Source organism: Panthera tigris, chromosome B4 (assembly GCF_018350195.1).
Source record: "Panthera tigris isolate Pti1 chromosome B4, P.tigris_Pti1_mat1.1, whole genome shotgun sequence".
NCBI classification, from domain to species: Eukaryota; Metazoa; Chordata; class Mammalia; order Carnivora; family Felidae; genus Panthera; species Panthera tigris.
The window spans coordinates 66,865,662-66,882,504 of NC_056666.1; the positions used below are offsets into that span (position 1 = coordinate 66,865,662).

The 16,843-nt window shown below is 36.7% G+C and overlaps 1 protein-coding gene and 1 long non-coding RNA gene across 3 annotated transcripts in view; one reads left to right on the forward strand and one right to left on the reverse strand.

The window, feature by feature from the left end:
* Positions 1–16,843, reverse strand: part of SLC2A13 (solute carrier family 2 member 13) — a 381,960-nt gene that overhangs the window by 164,944 nt on the left and 200,173 nt on the right. The window lies entirely within an intron of this gene.
* Positions 10,391–16,045, forward strand: LOC122240333. Of its 2 annotated transcripts, XR_006219893.1 has the most exons (4): positions 10,391–10,535; positions 10,631–10,697; positions 13,667–13,791; positions 15,141–16,045. It is a non-coding gene; the product is annotated as an uncharacterized LOC122240333 (long non-coding RNA). The 2 variants fall into 2 exon arrangements; XR_006219892.1 differs by having other exon boundaries at positions 10,391–10,697.

Sequence of the window (16,843 nt, forward strand, 5' to 3'; positions counted from 1 at the left end):
TTTTTGGTTGAGTTTTTTCTCTGATCCATAATCAATATTCAGATAAGTAAGCTACTAAACCTTTAAGGAAAAGATGTGCTTGATGTAAGAAAAGAATTTCAAGAAAGGATAAAATTAACCTTCAAGTCTACAAAAATAATTAGTCCTGCTGAGATGATTTAGCCTGGATATTGGAGTGGCTAAACCCAGACCATATTTGAGACTGATTAAACATTCTCACACTGAAGTGATTAATGAGGATAATAAAATTAAACGGATTTTTTAGGCTATCTCAAATGTACACATTTTATTTATTTACTTTTTAATATTTACTTGAGACAGTGCAAGCATGCACAAGCAGGGGGTGGGGAGGGGCAGAGAAAGAGAGAGAAACAGGATCCTAAATAGGCTCAGAGCCCAAGGCAGGGCTCGAACCCATGAACCGTGAGTTCATGACCTGGGCCAAAATCAAGAGCCTGATGCTCAACTGACTGAACCACCCAGGTACCCTTCATATGTACACCTTTTTAAGTGAGGGCAAAAAACTAAAGCAGACCTCAATAATCATTAAGTTCAAGGTGAATCTAACAGGCTAGCTCGACTCATCGGAGAATGCTGGCCTTGGGTGGAAAGAAAAAGCAGGAGTAAAGCAGATGTAGAGAGTAGGGAATAATGCCACAAGAATAGGAGAAGGAAAGGAAGAAAAAAGGGAGAGAGGAAAGGAGACAAAAGAAAAGAAATGGAGATGAAGCCACAGGGTACTAACAAGAACTGCCCTAACTACTGCCACAAGGGAAGCTGGTGAGCAGACCCCACCAGGCCAGCACTTAAGAAGTATCTCAGACCCTGACCTAAGTCCTGCAGGAAGGAGGAGGCACAACCACCAGGAGCAGAATGCTAAGTAACAGGCAAGAAGTCAACCACCCCTGGATGTACCTCAGGATGTGACCAAACTGCAGAAGTTACCTTTCAAAGAAAGCTGTAGTTTCTAGAAGGAGGAAACAATGTTCAGTGGGGTTTAAATATACCCCAATTTTTCTCAGAAATTAAGACATCAAGTTAACTAACTGAAATTAAAAAAAATAAAAAAAAAAGACTTCCAGTATTTTATAGTATATCCTAGTAAAACATCTTGCCATCATATTTATTGCAATTTTTCACAAAGCTTATATATGCTTTTACTGAGAAACAAATGATTTTGCCAATAGTGAGCTAAAAATATTTACAGTATTTATAGTTATAGTAATCAAGTTACATGCATGGGAAAAACTTGTCCTTTTCTCATTTACTGGAATATCAACTTGTGAGAGTTAAAATGTGTGGAAGAGGTACGGAAATGTAATGGTATGTCCTCACTTTTCTAATATTTACCACCAAGATGGAGGTGCAGTAGAAAAACAAACAAAACGGAAAAAAACAAAAAAAAAAACCCAAAACCTCACATACATACTCAAGAAGAGACAGACAAGCTCTAACCCTTCATTCAGTGTTTACTGTCCTTAGGGCAAGCCACTGATACTAATAGTTATTTCTTCATCAGTATTCCTGTGAATTAAGAGACCTCTGGAGTAAGAGACGTATTGTGCCTTTTGAACAGCCTTTCTGAGATTCAATCTTTCCATCCATTAAAAAAGAAGATGGTGACCATTGATATTTGTATGACTAGCAGATGTTAGAAGAGATCAAAAACTACAGAAGTCCATGGTTATGCTGCTACCAGCCGCCACAGCCTATCTGGAATGTAAACCCTAATGCAGCTTCCGATTTCACAATCTCTTCTAACAGACAGCTGTTGTAACAATTCTCAACTGCCTGCTGCACGTTATGTAGTAAGAGATGCAGCAATTACATCGCTGTATGTAGTAGGGTGGAAATGTTTTAAAGTTTCTACAAGGAATTGTTGCTGGACTACAACTTTTAGTTCAAGAGTCAGGCAGCACTGTCCAACAGAACCGTGTGTGACGACAGAAATCTTTTGTCTCTGCTGTGTCCATTATGAGAGCTGGAAAGGTAGCAAGTCCTAGTGAGAAACTGAATTTTAAATTTTATTTAATTTCAATAACTTTTTATTTGAATAGTCACATGGTCAGCGGTTACTCTACTGACAGCACAAAGTTAGAGAATCTGTAATTAATGGTCCAAATGAAGTAGTATCTCCAATTTAGAAAAATTAGAAAATACAAGATTTTTTTTAAATCACTTTCTCCTCCTTCAGCTATCATTACTTACATTTTTGTTACATTCTTCCAGATTTTTTTCTGATATACTAAATATATTCATAAATTTAAAAATGTAAGCATGCATACATGAACTAAATACATACAAATACATTATATTAGACATTTTTAAGACAGATCTACAAAATCCTATGGCTGTTAAGAATTATCTACATTAATACAATAAACCCTTGATAGACTTCAGTCATTATTATTAATGGCTGCTCAGTATAACACTATACCATGGTGGCATTATTAAATAGTCCATCACCGTTGGGAATTTAGGTTTTTGTTCCTATTTTTATTCTTATAAAAAACCCTGCAGTGAACATGTTTGTACATCTATTTGTTCCATTTGTAGGAATATTCCTTTAGGATAAATTTCTAGAATTGGATTTGATGGGTCAAATGTCTCTTTTTTCAGACTGTGGAAGACTATTATCGAATTGCTACACAGAAAAGAACCCGTGAAAAGACAAAGCTCTTTTGAAAATATAAGAGAAACCTTACTACCCCGATACCCAAATCATTAGGGAAAAGAGATGATGGTGAGGACGATGATACAGTGCTGATGATTGGATTACAAAGATCTCACAATTACCCTAAAAAATCCTTCGGCTTACCCTCAAATTACAGTAAACAGTACTTATGTGTCCTTTTGGAGGCAGACATACTACATTCTGCCACTCAAGAGCTCCATGGTAGCTAGGCTTTTTTTCCATCACTGAACAGATTACGATTCTCCAGTTAAATACTAGGGAAACTGGCTGGTTTGTCTACAGGGCTATTTTACACATAAAATATGTATCTTTAAATTAAGGAATCACACTCAAGTCAGCATTATATTCACACTGTGAGATACACCGGGAATTGAGACCTCACGAAAAAACAGCAGACTGCAATTTCCCACTTTACTGCTCAGTCTAGGGCATATGTGCGTGGAATGGAACCACAGTCACCCACACTATTTATATCTCTCTGGATTGTTCTCTCTTTCAGCATAAACAAATTAAATGTGCAAATGGGGTTACTTTATAGGATACTTAACAGGTTCTATATTTTTGTATAGAACATGAAAGATGGAAAAAAAAAGGGAGAAAGAAAAGAACTGAAGAGTGAAAAAATGTGTGTATGCACATGGGAGAGTTATTTTTAAACCTGAAATGTGTCTCCTCTCTCCCTGCCAATGTGCAGTATTATTTCAATGTTCTGTTCATACTGCTTGTAATAAAAAGTGGTTCATCCCCAGGAGGCACCATGGAAGATCCATGTTGTTTTTAGGTTCTGCCAGGTGTACTTAAAATCACAAATGAGAAGGAATATTCCTTTTCTTTACCCAAGTGAAATCTAGAAGAAGGTATGTCTAAAGTAGGCTCAACATTTTACTGAGGTTAGCATTTTCCTGCATTGCCTTGGAACTGGTGTACCCTATTTGAGTCATCTTCATTTACCTTATTGGCTAATAGGAAGAAAAAGAGACAATGGGGTTTAAATATAATGGGATATAAATGACAGTTAAATATTCATATCACTTATATAGTTTTAGTTATCTACTGTGAGGTAAATGCCACAGCAGCTTCATGTCCAAACTCAAAAGAAATAAGTAAATGGGAAATGAATTCTCTTAAGAATTCAGTGCCTTACTCTGCATCTTATTCCCTATTGTATTTCATATAAAAGGTCGACCACATTCCAAGAAACATTTGTTCATAAAAAGCTCATTTCCTTTCAAGGCGATGGAAAGTTAAATTACTGTGCTTATGAGACAAGTCAATAAGGGGAAGAGACAGAATTAAAAGGCCACAGGAATACAGTAATAATTTCGAGTCCAATTAGCAAAGCCAGATAGAAAACTAAGGTGAAAAATCTAAATTGATCTGATAGGCATGGGCTCAATTACTTACAGAAAGTTTGAACAGTATTTGGAAACTGTGATATTTATCTCATTAATTAAGGTATAGAACTTAACTGAAATACAAGAAGATTCCAGAAGTGGGCACTAAACTATGTGATCAGTCCTTTAATCAAAATACTGTAAAAGATAGATGAGCTATTTGGGGCAGAATTTCTCTGAAAGCAACAAATACTGAAAACAAAGCTATAAAATTCACCAGGTGTGCCAGTGATTTTTAGTTTGATATACCTACATATTGTAAAATACTGTTAACACATCTATCACCTCACATAGTTACAACTCTGTGTGTGTATGTGTGTGTGCGTGTGTATGTGTGTGGTGAGAACTTTTAAGACCTACTCTCAGCAAATTTCAAATACACAATACAGTATTTACCTAAGTGTTAACTATGGTTACCATGTTATTATATGCTGTATATAACTGGAAGTTTGTACCCTTTGACCACCTTCACCCATTTCCCTCACCCTTGGCAACCACCAATCCACCCTGCTTCTATGAATTTGGTTTCTTTTAGATTCCACACATAACTGAGATCATAAAGTATTTGTCTTTCTCTGTCTTACTTCACTTAGCATAATACCCTTAAAGGTCATTCATGTTGATGTAAATGACAGGCTGTTTCCATGTCTTGGCTATTGTAAACAATGTTGCAATGAACATTAAAGTGCACATATCTCTTCCAGATAATGATTACATTTCCTTTGGAAATATGTCCAGAAGAGGAAATGCGAGATAAGGTAGTTCTATTTTTAATTTTTTGAGGAAACGCCATACTGTTTCCATAGTGGTTGTACTAATTTACATTCCCACCAAGCACATAAAAGGATTTCCTTTACTCTATACATCCTCACCAGCACTTATCTTGTCTTTTTGATAGTAACCATTCTACCAAGTGTGAAGTGATCATCTCATTGTGGTTTTGATTTGCATTTCCCTGATAATGAATGATGTTGAGCACCCCTTCATGCTCCTGTTGGCCATTTGTATATCTTCTTGGGAAATGGGTCTACTCAGGTCCTTTGCCAATTTTTATACCACATTATTATTTTTATTTTTGCTTTGAAGTTGTAGTTCTTTATATATTTTAGATATTAACACTTTATCAGATATATGGTTTGAAAGGCTGCCTTTTCATTTTGCTGATTGTTTCTTTTCAGCTGATTGGAACTTTTCAGTTTGATGTAGTCCCACTTGTTTCTTTTTGCTTTTATTGTTATGCTTCTGGTGTCATATCCATAAAATCATTGTCAATACCAATGTCAAAGATACCAATGTTTTCTTCTAGGAGTTTTATGGTTTCAGGTCTAACACTTAAGTCTTCAATCTGCCCTGAGGTGATTTTGGTGAGTGTTGTAAGGAATGGGTCCACTTTCATTATTTTGCATGTGAATATCCAATTTTCTAGCAGCACTCATTGAAGAGACTATCTTTTCTCCATTAAGTATTCCAGGCTCCCTTGTCAAACATTCATTGACTGTATATGTATGGGTTTTTTTCCTGGGCTCTTGATTCTATTTTATTTGTCTATGTGTCTGTTTTTAATGCCAGTAACATACTATTTTATTAATATACTTTGAAATCAGGAGGTGTGATACCTCCAGCTTTGTTTGCTTTCTCAAGACTGTTTTGGCTATTCAGGGTCTTTTTTTTTTTTATTGTTGTTGCTCTGTATGAATTTTGGTGTTTTTTCCCCCTTTTTCTGTAAAAAATACCATTAGAATCTTGATAGGGAATGCACTGAATCTAAGGATGGATTTGAGTAGTACCACCACTTTAACAACATTAACTTTTCTAACCCATGAACATCAGATATCTTTCCTTTTAATTGTGTTTTCTTCAATTTCTTTCCTCATTGTCTTAGACTTTTTAGTATACAGATCTTTCACACTTACTTGGTTAAATTCATACCTAAATATTTTCTTCTTTCTGATGTCATTATAAATGAGATTATTTTCTTTCTTTTTCAGGTAATTCACTGTCATTGTATAGAAAGAAAACTGATTTTTTTTCTGTTAATTTTGTCTTCTGCAATTTTATTGAACTTATTAGTTCCAATAGTTTTTTTTTGGTGGAATCTTTAGGATTTTTTTATATATAACAATATGCTATCTGCAAACAGTTTTACGTCTTACTCCTGATTTGACTGCCCTTTATTTCTTTTTCTTGGCTGACTGACTGCTCTGGTTAGGACTTCTAGTATTAATTATGTTGAATCAAAGTGTTGAGAGCAGGCATTTTTTTTTTTTTTTTCCCTGATCTTAGAGGAAAAGCTTTCAACTTTTCACCATTGATTACATCAGCTGGAGGCTTGTTATACATGGCCTTTATTATATTGAATACATTCCTTCTATACCCTTTTGTTGCAAGTTTTTACCATGAATAAATGTTGAATTTTGTCAAATGCTTTTTCTGTATCTGAGAGATCAATGATCTTTAAGTGGTGGGGATGGTAAAGCTAGTAAACACTGATTGTGATTGTGGCCTCTCAGTATCTACTCACTCCGCTTCTGGAAAATATTCTTTGTCCTGATTTTTTTTTAGGGGTAGGGGAGGCTCATGCCGACTCCTTGGGTGGTGGTTGGGGGGTGCATGAACCACCACATGTGGTTCATGTGGGCACATAACAAAAACTGAATTCATGAGCTTTAACTTTCACCTTTGGCTTTTTCTTGTTCCAAGAAAGAATCTGACACTGGAGTTGCAACAGCCACCTTGTGTCAATAAGGAAAGAGCTGGCTGGAGAAGGTAATCCGCAAAGCAGCAGCAGAACCCAGAAATGGATGCATCATTGGAGCTGAGCCTCAAACTGAAGCAAGCCCTATCCCAAGATTTTTGAGTTATGGGGATCAATAAACTCACATTTAGCTTGACTTTTCCATCACTCAAAACCAATAGGTGGGGAGGTGGGAAAAGCAGAGTAGATTGAATGCCTCTTATAACTGTCAGGAGGAGTGAAGAAGAGACATTTCAAACTGGACCAAAAGCTCTTGGAGTCTCATATGTGGACTTCAGAACAACAGAAAAGCTACTGCTATCCATCAAATTCTGTGCTGCTACATAGTGGTTTGAAATTTAGATTCTGCCTTTGTTGGGAGTGCTCACGAGCAGCCCTCAGTCTCAGTGATTCACTAGAGGGTCTCATAGGATGCAGAAGTTGTTGTATTTATGATTGTTATATATTACAGCAGAAGGACTGAAAACAAAATCAGTCCAGGAAAAGGCTCTCTCAGTATGAAGTCTGTAGGAAACCATGCATATGCTTCCAAGAGTCTACCAGTGAAGTTACACAGGATGCACTTAATTTCTTCAGCACAGAGTTGTGACAACATCTGTGAAATGTTGTCTACCTGCAAAGTTCATTAAAACATCAGTGCCTGGTGTTTTTACTGGGGGCTAGTCACATAGGCATTCTCTGCCTAGCACAAATAAAAATTCAGTCCCCTGCAGGGAAAATAAATGTTCAGTATAAACCATACTGTTTGTAAAAACAGTTTAGACACAGTACGCTGCAAGCCACTCATGCCATTTAGAGGACGTTTTAAATCACTAGGCAACTGTTTATCATTCCTGTTCCCAAACACCAGCCAAAGGCCAACCTTACAAACCAGCCTTTGTAAGGATATCAATCTCAGGCCTGGCATGCTAACTCTTCTCTGCACACTACCTTTCTTTTAGGATACTTCAGGACTTCAAGTTAGGGCAGTCCCTCTCCTAACTGCCAACTACCACAATTTGTGGACAGTGTTCTTGCTTACAGACTGGATATCACAGATAATGCAGATGAATTCAATGTTCTGCCATCCTTCCTCTTCTGACAGAAGGATGGACCTCAAGCTCCAGTCTGTCTTTATGTGCCCTGCTCTGCTGTAGCCAAGTAAATTAGACTACAAGCCACTGGAGGACAAGGCAATGTTCTATTTATTTTTGTGTCCAGAGTTCTTACTGCGTCTTACTTCTCCATGATGTATCTGTTGAATACTTACATCCTAAGATGTAAGCCTGCCATGCTCCTCTACTAATGGACCATCTGCACTGCTTTATTGTTGGGTATTTGCTTCTCTGAACGTATGTACACCTGCTTATGCACACACAAAAGGCACACCACTTTCTGACACGAGTGGGCAAATTCACCAAGTCTCAGCATTACAGTGGCCACCCCAGTTTACTGCCTCAGCTGTAAGTCACTAAATTAACTTGAAAAACACAAATATGTCTGTAGAATGTAACTGTGTCCTTATGAATAATAACAGAAAAATCAGAAAAACTTGCTGGATTTATCAGAAAAACAATCAAGTTAGAAACATATTTTTTTTCCACTATAGTCTGTACTGAAGAAAAGTGGTGAGCATCAGGTGGGCAGGAAACCTACATAGAAAATACCCTGCAATCAGCACTTTTGTCTTGCTGCTCTGGCTGCTCTCTGTAGATCCCAGATATAATATTCTCATAAGCAGCCTCTAATGCTGTTCATCCAAGTTGCATGGTGCACTGTGTATATGGAAACCTCCCTCTGTGGGAAGCCTGGCTGCAGATGACTAGTTGAAAATAAAACTAAGCTCCAGGCTGACTATATCGTCATGATTTAAACTAAGTGTCTGGAGGAGGTGCTTCATTTTGTGGCATATTCCCCACCTCTCAAATTTACGAATACAGTCTAAGAATACAGTGACCCTTAAACGACACAGGTTTCAACTTCATGTGTCCACTTCTACATGGATTTTTTCCATAAATACAGTACAACAAATGTATTTTCTCTTCATTATGATTTTCTTTTCTCTAAGTTTATTGTAAAAGTAGAGTATATAACACATATAACATGCAAAGTATGTATTAGTTGATTGCTTATGATACTGGTAAAGCTTCCAGTCAGCAGTAGGCTATCAGTAGTTAAGATTTTGGGGGGATGAGAAGTTATACGCAAACTTTTCAAATGCACCCAGGGTTGGTGCCCCTAAGTCTTGTGTTGCCCAAGAGTCAACTGTACTCTCTTTAATAAGCCTTTTGAATAAAAGTACAGATGTCTACGAGTAAAGCTTCCCCCATTAAAGTCTTACGAATGTTGCTGATTTTAATATAGGAAGCTACCCTTTAAAACATCTGATAACTATATTAGGACATCTGGGTGGCTCAGTCGGTTGGGCGTCCGACTTCAGCTCAGGTCACGATCTCGCGGTCAGTGAGTTCGAGCCCTGCGCCGGGCTCTGGGCTGATGGCTGGGAGCCTGGAGCCTGCTTCCGATTCTGTGTCTCCCTCTCTCTCTCTGCCCCTCCCCTGCTCATGCTCTGTCTCTCTCACTCTCAAAAATGAATAAATGTTAAAAAAAATCTGATGACTATAAATATCAATATTTTAAAGCACACTGCAGAATCACACACCAAGAGAAATTTCAGGAAGCGATCATGTATATCACATCCTTTTAACCTAAAGAAAAAAGGCCCTGCTACAAATTCAAACAGAAGTTGATATGGCGCTAGGCTTTTAAGAAAATGCCTAGAAAAAAACTGTTCATACCTCCATTGGTAACTCATTGCACTGCCTCTCATAGATGAGATATCCTTTGGAATTTTTAATCAAGATCTCTTCGGCTGAATAATCATTTCTGTTAAGTTAAATTACATCTGGCATAAGAAGTATACTCACAATTTTACTTCTCAAGTGAAATCAAACATCTGATTAAAACGATTCTTATCATCTGAAAGGCATCCTAAACTCTGAGAACACTTAAACTTTATAACCATAGACAAACTTGTTTGTGATTACATTCACCTATATTAGATAGGCTCTAATCCTTGCATACAAGAACAACTGTTTGGTTTCAACTGTGACTAACTTTGCAAGGCACGCCTTTGTATTAGCTTTTATACCCCCCAGTCCTCCATCCCTGAAGTCAGTTAACTCCAATCCTCATTTCCTATCTTAAGGAAAGAAATCCAGGCTATGGGCAAATTACTACCTTAATTACTACTGAATCTCTATTTGAATAACTAAGTAAGCTTGTTGACTAATTTCATCAGCAGCAACTGCCTCTACTCCTACTGCTTATGAGAATTAAATTTCTAGGTACATACACGCATACTCACACATATTAGATATATATATATCAACAGATAACTTCTGGCGTTTCCTCTGATCTGAAAGAAAACGTTTCATTTCTGTGACAGTTAAACCTGCTTTTTTGTTCTGTTGGGTCTCTGCTTTGTTCTATGTTGCCGAGCAACCAAGAGAATGAGGATGGGGTGGTGGCATGGAATTTCAGTTGCATTATTCAGGCCAAGAAAATATTAAATCAATTACTAAAATTCTTATACAAGTGACAGCTACTAAAATGTAGGGAGTTCCTATGTGTTCTGTGATTTTTTTCACAGAGGTTCATGATATGGAGATAACTGCAATGATGTTTTCCCCACTTCCCCTGAAGTACAAAAGTCGGTGAAACAATTATGAGGGAAGACAAAGTAGATAAAATTTGTTTTGCAACATCTGTTAGGGAGTAAAATGCCTTGATTTTTGTCTCATTTAGATTTCTTTCACTGTATAAAATGAACTGACTACAGGAAGAAACTGAGCAAATTAACACCTAAATCAAGGTAAATGAATAGAGGTTTACTATATTGATATGCTATCATATTAATGCTCAACTAGTTGTTTTTATTGCATTTTAGTATTCCTCTACAATTTCTTTTATTTTTTTTTTGTAATTAAAGTAATACATAAACATTCTAAATAGGAAAGCCATTCTATTTTATTGGTTTTTATTAAGTAAGGGTATGTATTTAGTCTTTCAAATATTTATATAGTCATAAAAATCCATCAATATACAAAACAATAAAAGAGAACACACATGTATTATTTATAGACCTAGTGAGCAAACTTAAATTGTATATGCTGATTTCCTTATTTAATGTCTCAATTGAGGAATGAAATTTTTGTTCACTGACTTTACAAGCTACATTTTAAGATTCCAAAAATTTAATGGTGGCACTCGGTGTGAATTTCCCCATAGAAAAAAGGAAGCTGGGGGCTTAGTTCAGCGTCCAAATTCAGCTCAGGCCATAATCTCAAGGCTCGTGAGTTCAACCTCCATATGGAGCTCTGTGTTGACAGCTCAGAGCCTGGAACCTGCTTCAGATTCTGTGTCTCCCTCTCTCTCTCTGCTCTTAACTGCTTGCGCTCTGTCTCTGTCTCTCTCTCAATAATAAACATTAAAAAAAATTTTAACAAAAAAAAGAAAAAAGGAAGCTGGAGGTCCAGGGCTCTCACAACACTCTAATAAATCCATAATGTACCTGATAGATACCACTAATAGGATAGAACCTGTCCACAATTGGGAGTAATATTTTAACAGGAAAGTGTCTTAAGTGACCAGTGTTGAGTACTATGGTTATATGTCCCCCACATATTATCTTGGAAATAGAATCAGACCCATCTCACTAATCACCCTTCTGTAGAAAGCCCTCTTGCCTGTGAAACAGAAAGCTCTTAAGGTCTGAAAAGTATGTGGACTGGACACTTGTCCTGAGAATAATTTCTCTTTTACATGTGATTCTTTCTCCACTGAATCTGCATCTACTCCAGCCCAGGTGCTCTTGCCTTCCCTGGGAATTTGTATTTCCAACCAACTTTCAGAAAACTAAACAAAAAAATGTTAATTTTATTATATTCAAAAAGAGGTTACCCATAGGGGTAGGAACAAGTAAGGCTCACAGGTAATCTCTGGTATGCATATATTTTCCATGTTTAGAAACTACTAGGATACAGTGTAACATAAGAAAATTAATAGTTTGTATTCATCCATTTTCAAATAAAAATTACTGAAACCTTTCTATCATATACTGCTGTGAGGTCCAAACATATAAAAATTCCAACCATACGATTCCTTGATAAGTCTCTTCTAATTACCAAATTCTATTTTAAAAATGCTTTTCTTTTCTGAAATTAGCTTTGCAAGATGAGAAGGATGGCATTTACAACAGGACTAACAAATTTACCCAATAACAAAATGTGAACAGCTTGTATCTGTCAATAATGTGGCAAAAAAAAAAAAGTCACCATTCAATTTTTTGGATTCCATACTTTTTGTTTTGCCTACCATGAATATTTCAGAAGGAAGTCTTAAGCTTTAATTTATTGCCATGATATTGCTGAATACTCATGACATACTTAGAGACATTGATATAAACACATCCAAAGTAGCCAAAACCCTCCCAAAACAAAAAATCAAAACGTAGACTCTATGAATAAATTCAAGTCTTTGTGTAGAAATAAAGATTTGAAGATAAGAAACAATGAATATTTAGAAGGTGAGTTTGAAGCGCTTCAGCTGTGAAGTCAAGGTGGTCAAGGAGGATTGAAGGGTCACCTGGGTGGCTCAGTCAGTTAAGTGACTTCAGCTCAGGGCATGATCTCCTCCTGGTTTGTGAGTTCAAGCCCTCCATCGAACTCACTGCTGTCAGCGCAGAGCCTGCTTTGGATCCTCTGTCTCCCGCTCTCTCTGCCCCTAACCTGCTCGCAAGCACTCTCTCTCTCTCTCTCTCTCTCTCTCTCTCAAAAATAAATAAATAAACATTAAAAAAAAATTTAAAGGAGGCCTAATTTTAAATTCAGGCTCCATCTTTAACTGTGTTGTGTTGGGTAATTTATTTAATCTGAGTCTAAATTGTTGAAATGGTGGTAATAAAATATACTTATGGAATTTCATTGGGAAGTAAATGCAAAAAATATAGGTAATGTACCCACGTGGGTACTCAATGAATATCAGTTCTCTTATTTCTCTTTCATTTTTTGGGGGGAGAGGGGGAGAATGAGGGTAAATAACATAGAAAGTGGCTCCCTAGATACACAGGGAATCCATAAATGTATAGTTTTTTCCTTCCTCCCTTTTTATGACCCCAGGTTACAGTAACAAACAAGTCATTGATGTTTGAAATAAAAGGCAAGTTAAATTGAACTCTGGCCTTTACCACAAAAAAAAATGGGGGGAAAGGGAAGGAAGGAATTCTGACCTTCCTCTGTCTGCAGTAGTTATGGTACTATTTCTTCCTTTTTAGGAGATGTGCTTTAGAGACCTTAGAAAAGGGACTAGGACCTGGTTACCTGCCTTTTTGTGCAGTACTGTCTACTGTGTAATATGCAAATAAATTTCCTTCTTGAATAATTAAATTTCAAACATATTAGCAATCCTAGAAAGTGATATTATAATTTTTTAATATCTTTTAATAATTGCTGCACTGTAATAAATATATCTGCATTTTTATAATTCAACCATTTCTTTGAAGCAAATGTCTTTTAGTAGGTACACTATGTATTTATGCTCTACCCACCTATATGGTATAGTTAATACCAGGATAAACCTCAAGTGATTTTTTAAAAGGATATAACCACTGTCAAACTACCAATGTGTTATAGATGATATTTTGATAACTCTATGGTACTTTTTTCAGACATAGCCAGTGTCTGCCTTTAATACACGAATACATTTAGAATACTAATATGCCTGCCTCCTGTTAGTTAAATGGATATTCTCTTCTGTTCTCTTGCACTCCATCTGCTATGGCAGAGGAAATCAACAACCCTGGGAACCCACAGAACACGTCTGACAGCTGCAGGACTCAGATTCTCAGTTCAACAAATTATGATTCACGAAGACTCTCTGACAGGAAAAACAGTCTCTACTACAACCTAGTGGGTTTATATGTTAGTGTGTGTGAGCCTGAGGGGGTGGGGGAAGGGGGGAAGGGGGGAAGGAGGGAAGGAGGGAGGGGGAGGGAGAGAGTTATGTGTGTGTGTGGTTTAATTAGTTTAGCTAAAGGAAGAAGAACATGCCCCAAATTTTTAATTTTAATCACAACTGGCATTTCATTAGCTTAAGATAAACAGTTTTCTATTATGTGCTCCTACTAGATGGCTAGAGTGCACGGCAGAGTGCTTATGTTCAAAACCTCACCTTGGCAGGGGCATTCTCATCGTGACTAAATTTAGCTTAAAATAACAATAAAACTGTCTTTTATTAATGCCCGTTTTTTTTTTTTTTTTAATTTACATTAGAACATCACCATTGTCCTAATGCTTCCTTTCACTTATTGACATTATTCTAACGTCAATGACTGTTAGGTCACTAAATATAACTATTGTTTTAGGTACGCAACCTGTTTTGTTGTTGTTTTAGGATACAATTACCTCATCCTGTTGTCCTCTGTTATAATCACATTTAATACAAATGAGGGAGCAAAAGAAAAAAGTACAAGTGGAATTATAAAAGGGGGATTTTCTACAGCCTTCACACTTTCTTGGCATTCGCTCCGGCCTCCAACTCATATTGTTTTTCAACGTAAAATCAGTACCCAAAATTTACATTGCTTTTTTTTCTTTTTTTCTGGTTACTTTTAGACAAAGGTCCATTTCCACTGCCTTCTGCAGTGTTGGCATCCTTCCCAGAAACAGGTTTCTGAATATCAAGGAAATTACTGAGCCATAAACTAAGATGAAATCCAAAATTAAATCCTTTGCCTAAAAATTAAAAAAAAAAAAAAGTCAAGGGCAGTGAGGGTGTTCCAAAAATTAGGACTTCACAGGTAGGAGTAGTAAATGATTTAGGGTAAGAAAGACACACTGCCAGGTTGCTGGACAACACAGTTTAGTCACACGCAGCTGCCTCTGCTTCTTCAAAAATTTAAGGCTGCTACTGACACTCTGACCACAGGGTGCTCACTCATTCCCGACTCCTGTGATGGGCCGGAAGGAGGAGCTGGTCCAGCCTCCTGGAACCATGGAGAGAGGGCCACTCAGAGAACCTCAGCTTCTCCCCACATGGTTAACTTCCCTAAGGAGTTAAGCAGATAAAACTTCCCCAAGGTTCTGATAACTTCTAGGCTCAGTCAAAATACATAATTAAATTTCATAATTTTTCTCTTTCAAATTAAGGATATGTTTGATCAGCATCTGTGAAAACTCTCTTAGCCTTGACTGTCATTTGCATCTTCCTCCCATAATAATGGTAATTAATAATAATAAATAATAATTCGTTGTACTAGGACTACCAATTTTGGACAAGATGAAGAACTACCACAGGGTGCTGGACTCCTTTTGCTACCAAATCCCAGAGATACTACAGATAATACTGAATCTTGGTGGTTTTCAGAACCTTACTTATTAGCAAATACAAACAACAACTATAACAACAAAAATATCAACAGACAAGAAACCCCAGGGGAGCAGGAAGAAGTTATCCTAAAGTGGATGGCAAACATCAAATATAAAGAGGCAGAATCAATAGCCCACAGAATGGAGATGGACTGGGAAGGGCTCACTGGCTGGACTTTTTTCTCTCCCAGAATTCCCTGATTAAAACATCACTTGCCCAGTCATCATGATGTGATAAAAAAGCTGCCCCTCCTGCTGAGAACCGTCCAGAAATAACAAGGTAACATCACGGCAGCTCTGGAATTCTGCTGGAACTCAGATTTACTAAAGATTGGATTCAGGCCTAAGTGTTCTCTGCTGCTTTCTTCTGCACCCTCTGTAAACTCCAGAGGGCAGAGATTTTTGTTGGTTTTCCTTCCTCAGACCTAGGGTAATACCTGGTACATAATAGGTAAACACTGAGGCTGCTGAATGAAAGAGTGAAGAAAAATGGAAGTGTTTCTGGGTGTGTCCACAGATGCACAGCCTAAGAAGAGGTACCAGTCTCAAAATGTACCACAAAATGACAGATCCTCTTTGAAAAATATCTTGCAGGATGTATTCCAACAAGAAGAGAAATGAATTCCAGACCAAACAAGGGAATCAATGGCAAGTAATAACTTGGCAAATTTATTGTTACATGAATAAGAATAAAAAATATAGAACAAAAATTCCAGATGATGCCAACATGAAAAGAAGGGAGGTCATAGTAGAGAGGTGAGTTCAAAGACTGAAAAGATTATTAGAGAGGGGGAAGACCAAGATACTAAGGTTTACATATTAGAAGGGAAAAATGAATAGAATCAATCTTAACAAATTAGAGATCAGTCAAAAGGAAAAAAAGACATAACTTATACTTTTCAAAGAAAAAGAATAAAGCCGGAGTTGTAAATAACATAAAGCAGGAGAGGAGAAAAAACAGGAGCATGATGAATAACAACATGAAATAAGATGGCAGAAATAAGTGGTGATGAATAAGTCACAAGGATGAAAGGAACCCAGCACACGGAATACAGTCAATGGTACTATAATAGTGTTGTATGATGACAGATGGTTGCTATACTTGTGGTGAGCACAGCATAATGTATAGAGTTGTTGAATCACCATGTTGTGCACCAGAAACTAACATAACATTGTGTGTCAACTATAGTTCAGTTTAAAAGAATGGTAGAAATAAAGCCTACAAACTACAAATACAGTAAGAATATGTTTGTCAAATTCAGTGACTGATAGACTCAGATCAGATTTACAAAATATCTAGCATTAAATAGTCCACAAAAAACAAAAAAAGATAGGTGGAGGAGATGGGGAAAAATATATATGAGGTAAATGTTAACCAAATGAAAAATTAAATATTAAATATTAGAGCAAGCAATTTAAAAAGATACATAATTTGTTCATAAAAAACAATATATAAATATAGATGATATATAATAATATCCATAAGATATAATGTTCATAAATATATATCCACCTAGTATATAGCCACTGACATACTATGATGAGAAACAGGTACAATCTTTCCTTAGAAATTTTAATACAACTCTCTTAGAAA